General features: G+C 36.6%; 1 pseudogene; it reads left to right on the top strand.

The window, feature by feature from the left end:
* Positions 1-1,340: 1,340 nt before the first annotated feature.
* On the top strand, positions 1,341-2,268 carry LOC118642051 (annotated as a pseudogene).
* The last annotated feature ends 3,500 nt before the right edge of the window (positions 2,269-5,768 follow it).

Genomic DNA, 5,768 nt, shown 5'->3' with positions numbered 1-5,768 from the left:
CATTGTTCTTTATTGCTAGGTAATATTTCATTGTATGTGTATACAATATCTTTATCCACTCATCTATTGATGGATACCTAGGTTGCTTCTATTTCTTGGCTATTGTAAACAATAAACATAGGGTGCATATATCTTTTTGAATAAGAGTTGTTGGTTTTTTTTTTGTTTTTTTTTGTATAAATGCCCAAAGCAGAATTACAGTGTTAAATTGCAGTTTTATTTTTAATTTTTGTGAAATTTTCATACTGTTTTCCATAGTGGCTGCACCAATTTACAATCCCACCAGTAGTGCATGAGGGCTCTCTTTTCTCCACATCCTTGCCAACACTTGTTATTTGTTGACTTTTTGATGACAGCCATTCTGACAGGTGTGAGGAGGTATCTCATTGTGGTTTTGATGTGCAATTCCCTGATGATTAATGATGCTGAGCATCTTTTCATGTCTGTTGGCCATCTGTATGTCTTTTTGGAGAAATGTCTGTTCAGGTCTTCTGCCCATTTTTAAATGAAATTATTTATTTATTTTTTATCTTGAATTGTATGTGTTTCCTAAATATCTTGCATATTATGATTTGCAAACATTTTTTCCTGTTCAGTAGGTTGTGTTTTCATTTTGTTGATAATTTCCTTCCCTGTGCAGAGCTTTTTAATTTGATATAGTTTCATTTATTTATTTTTGCTTTTGTTGTCTTTCCTTTTGGAGTCAGATCCCCCCAAAAAATCATTGCCAAGCACTTACTGCCTGTTTTCGTTTAGAATTTTATGGTTTCCAGTCTTATGATGAAGTCTTCAATCCACTTTAATTTTTGTGGATAGTGTAAGATATTGGCTCAGTTTAATTCTTTTGAATGTAGCAGTCTAGTTTTCCAAACGCCATTTATTGACAAGACTGTCCTTTCCCCATTGTATAGTCTTAGCTCCTATATTGTAATTTAATTGGCCATATATAAGTGTGTTTATTTTTGGATTCTCTATTCTGTTCCACTGATGTAACTGATGTACCTGTTTTAATATCGATACCATATGTTTTGATTAGTATGGCTTTGTAATATAGTTTAAAATTAGGGGGCATAATGCCTTCAGCTTTGTTCTTCTGTTGCAAGATTGCATTGGCTATTTAGTTTTTTTGTGATTCCATAAAAATTTTAGAATTGTTTGTTTTATTTCTGTGAAAAATGCCTTTGGAACTTTTATAGGGATTGCATTTTATTACATTTCCTCTCTTTGTATACAGGTATATTTCTTTAAAAAGATGTTACGTGTACCTTTCTGTGCTACCCAGAGAAGGGCCTCTATGGCATTGTTCTTAGTTTCAATGTAATTAAAGGGAAACTTTCACAATGTCTGGAGTCCTTGATGTCCTGCAAATGAAGGAGGGGGATGTCCTCAAATACCTTGCAGTAGGAAGCCACTTAGCTGGCACCAACCTTAACTTCTAAATGGAACAGTTCATCTACAACAGGAAGCGTGATGATATCTACACCATAAATCTGAAGGGAACCTGGGAGAAGCTTCTGCTGGCAGCTCGTGCCATTGTTGCCATTGAAAACCCTGCTAATGTCAGTGTCGTTATAGTCCAGGAACACTGGCCAGTGGGCTGTGCTGAACTTTGCTGCTGCCACTGGAGCCACTGCTATTGCTGCCACTTCGTTCCTGGAACCTTCACTAACCAGATCCTGGTGGCGTTCAGGGAGCTGAGACTTCTCGTGGTTACTGATCCCAGGGCTGACCACCTGCCTCTCACAGAGGTGTCTTAGGTTAACCTGCCTACCAGTGCTCTGTTTAACACAAACTCTCCTCTGCGCTATGTGGACATTGCCATCCCTGCAACAATAAGAGGGCTCACTCAGGGGGTCTGATGTGGTGGATGCTGGCCTGGGAAGTACTGTGCATGTGTGGCACCATCTCCGTGAACACCTATGGGAGCTCAGGCCTGATCTTTAACTTCTACAGAGACCCTGAAAAGACTAAAAAGAAAGAGCAAGCCATGGCTGAAAAGGCTATGACAAAGGAGGAATTTCAGAATGAATGGATGACTTCGGCTCCCGAGTTCACTCCTGCTCAGCCTGAGGTGGCAACCTGGTCTGAAGGCGCAGGTGCCCTCTGTGCCTATTCAGCAGTTTCCTACTGAGGAGTGGAGTTCTCAGCTGCCACTGAAGACTGGTCTGCAGCCCTCACTGCTCAGCCACTGAATGGGTAGGAACAACCACTAAGTGGTCTTACGCTGTTCTTCTACAAACTCTTAACAGAATGGATGTTACTAGGTAGTCCTGGAGTTTGCAATATATATTAACTAATTTAAATCTACCATCAAATAAACATTATACCAGTTTATAAGTAGTGCCAGCATCTTTTGAGTATTTCTAATTCCTCTATCCCATCTCTTATGACATTACAATTATTCATTTCACTTACCAACATACTATAATCAAGCAACACATAGCCAGACTTTAAATAAAATATAACTCTTTTAGATCAATTGAAAATAAGAAAAATGAAAGATTTTGTTTTACTTTCATTTTTTATTTTTTCCTTTTCTGATGCTCTTTCTTTATGGAGATTCACATTTCTGACCTATATGATTTTTTGTTCTCGTTGAATAATGTCTTTTAACATTTCCTGAAGGGAAGGTATGTTCATGATGAATTCCATCAGTTTTTGTTCATCTGATAAGACATTTTTTGCTTCACTTTAAAGAATGATTTTGAAGGATAATTACTGTGTTTTTTTCTTTCAATATTTTAAATATTTCACTCCATTCTCTTCTTGCTCATATAATTTCTGATGAAAAGTCTGCTGTAATTCTTATCTTTGGTTCTCTTTAGGAAAGAATTTTATTCCCTTTGGCTTTATTCAAAATTTAATTTTTGTCCTTGGTTTCCTGTATTTTGAATATGATACAATGAAATGTCAATTTTAGGGATACACCCTGCTTGCTTATCTCTGAGCTTTCTGGATCACATTTCATTATTTTCTAGTTCTTGGCCATCATGAAAATATGGTGGTTTTTTTTTTTGCTTTGCTATTTCTTCTCCTTCCGGCCTACCAAATATACATATAGTGTATCATTTGAAGTTCTCCAATTTTTTTTTTAATCCTCAACCGAGGACATTTTTCTATTCATCTTCAGATAGAGTGGGAGAGAGGGAAAGAGAGGGAGAGAGAGAGAAACATCAGTATCAGAGAGACATATCAACTGGTTGCCTCCTGCACGACCAGGGCCAGGGATGAACTACAACTGAGGTATGTGCCTTTATCCAGAATCAAACCTGTGACTTTTTGGTCCATGGGCCGATGTTCTAAGCGCTGAGCCAAGCAGGCCAGGGCTCCCCCAATTTTTGAATGTTCTTGTTTTATTCTTTCCCACTGTTTTTTCTCTTTGCATTTCAGTTTGGGAAATTTTATTAACCTAAAGTAAAGCTTACTGATTATTTCTGTGGCTGTGTCTAGTTTACTGATGAGTCCATCAAAGGTATTTTCCATTTCTGTTATGGTGTTTTAGATTTCTGTTATTTCCTTTTGATTCTTTGAGTTCATATCCTATTCTAGAGTCAAAGAAATGTCCTCACCCCAGGCTCTTTGAAAATTTTTTCATCTGGAGAGTAGGCATTTGTTATGGAAACACTCTGGGTATATTTTATAATGGTTGCTATACCCCTCCCCCTTGCTAGAGTCAAGTCATTTTTGACTTCTCAAGGTGAGGTTCTGGCAGGGTTCCTGGAGGGTTTCCTCTCCCCTTCCAAGACTACAGCCCCAAAGAGTTTCTCAAACTAATCTACCATTCGGCAATTTGTCAAATTTACCATTTACTCTTGTTCTACTGCTTTATGGCTCCAGTGGCTTCTGCTCCAGAAAAGCTGACTTCAGCTGTGACTCTAGATTTGCCTATTTCTCCAGATTTTGTGGAAGTAGTTTGTCCTGTTACCTCACTTCTCTTGTGGGTCCAAGAAAAGTCATCAATCTTTGATTTGTCATTTAAAAATGGAAGCAATGACTTCCAAGGTTTTTTTTTATGTTTGAGTTGAAACTAGAAATTCTAATTTTCTATTCTTATGATGCTTTGTCAATATTTGGTGTCAGAGCTATATTGTCCTCATAAAACAAGTTGGAAAGAATTCATTTTCTTCTATTTTCTGAAATATTTTGTATAAGAGCAATATTTTATTGCCCATAAATGATTGATAGAAATTATTTATATGTAAGCCAGGATTTCTTTTTGAAAGATATTGATTATAAATTAAATTTCTTTAATAGATTTAGGGCTTATCTGATTATTCTAGTTCTTCTTTTGTCAGTTTTAAAAAAAAATCCAATTATTTTGTCTTTTTTCCCTCCATTTTGTTTCCATTTTATTGATTAATTTACTGGCATAATGTTGTTTATAATATTCTCTTGGTGTTAATGTATGGGAGAGGTCCTCATCTCCCTCAGTTGCTAGTGGGAATAGAATTCTTACGATATCCTGAGAAATATAATTTTCTGAGACTTGCACAGGAGAACAAGTGATTTTTATTTCTGTGGAATTAAATCCCTGAGTTCACAAAGTCCCATTTCCCTTTGTCCAGTCATAGGAAAAGTGTAGGTGGGGTTTCAGCAGAGCTAAAATTAGAGCCAGTGTCTAGCCTCCCCTTTCCATGTTGGAGCAGAGTCCACTCTAGCATCAAGCTAGCATAGTTTATGTTCCTTGTTGTCGTTCATCAGTTCATTGCATGTGGAATCTGCAGGGCCACATGGCTATAGAGAAAACACAGGTGAATGCAAGGAAGCAGAAACAATAGAGCCCCATGAGTCAAGAGCAAAGAGCACAAGAGCAACAAGGGAGAGAGATCCTTTGTCGAGGAGACTATGTACTCCTAAATTTTTGCATGCTTGCAGTGGCCACACCCACTTATACCAACTAGCTCTGTCCCCATGTTTGACTGACAGGCAAGTACCTTCCCTAGGTCACTCCAAAATTTCTGGGCATGTGTCTATCTTCCCTTTGTTAGATCCTTCCCCCAGTGTTTTGCAGGAAACAAGCTGGTGGTTCCCTGGCGAGTGCAAAGTTTCAGCTTCTTGGTGAAGTTTGTCAAATGGCATGCCTATAATGTCTGGCCTTCCCTTTGTTTCTTTCCTATTATTAATAACCAGCTAATTATAACAATGTCATTACCATGTAAATGATCTGTAGCAATAGCCACTATTTCAATTCTGCTATTGATCATTTTATTTGTTTCTAATCATCAGTTTTCATAAAGGGTTGTCAGTTTTATTAATTTTTAAGAGAAGCAATGTTTAGATTTGTTCATTTTTTTCTATTTGTCAATCATAAATTTATGTTCTTTATTGCTTCCTTTTTCTACTTGCTTTAGGTATAATGTCCTCCTTTAACCCTTTTAAGGAGGGATTTTATATAATTCAATACTTTATATCTTTCCTCTCATCTGCAATTGGCATTTTAAGCTAAATATTTCCCTTTAAGAACTGCTTTAGCTGCATCTCACAAATTCTGATGTTTTACTTTCATCATTAAACAGTTCAAAATTCCCTTGTGATTGTCTTCTACTGTTTATTCAGTAATGTGTTCTTTAATTCCAAATACTTGAGAACTTCATAGATATCTTATTCTTATTAACTTCCAATTAAATTCTGTAAGATTTTCAATATTTGGAAATCTATTGAGATTTAGTGTATGTCTAGGTACATGATTTATCATGATGAATGTTTGCACTTGTCAAAATTTGTTTTTGCCGTCTTATGTTAATGTCAATTACATTAGAATGGTAACA

Source organism: Molossus molossus, unplaced genomic scaffold (assembly GCF_014108415.1).
Source record: "Molossus molossus isolate mMolMol1 unplaced genomic scaffold, mMolMol1.p scaffold_m16_p_3, whole genome shotgun sequence".
Classification (NCBI taxonomy): Eukaryota; Metazoa; Chordata; class Mammalia; order Chiroptera; family Molossidae; genus Molossus; species Molossus molossus.
This window is presented reverse-complemented; position numbering and strand designations above follow the sequence as displayed.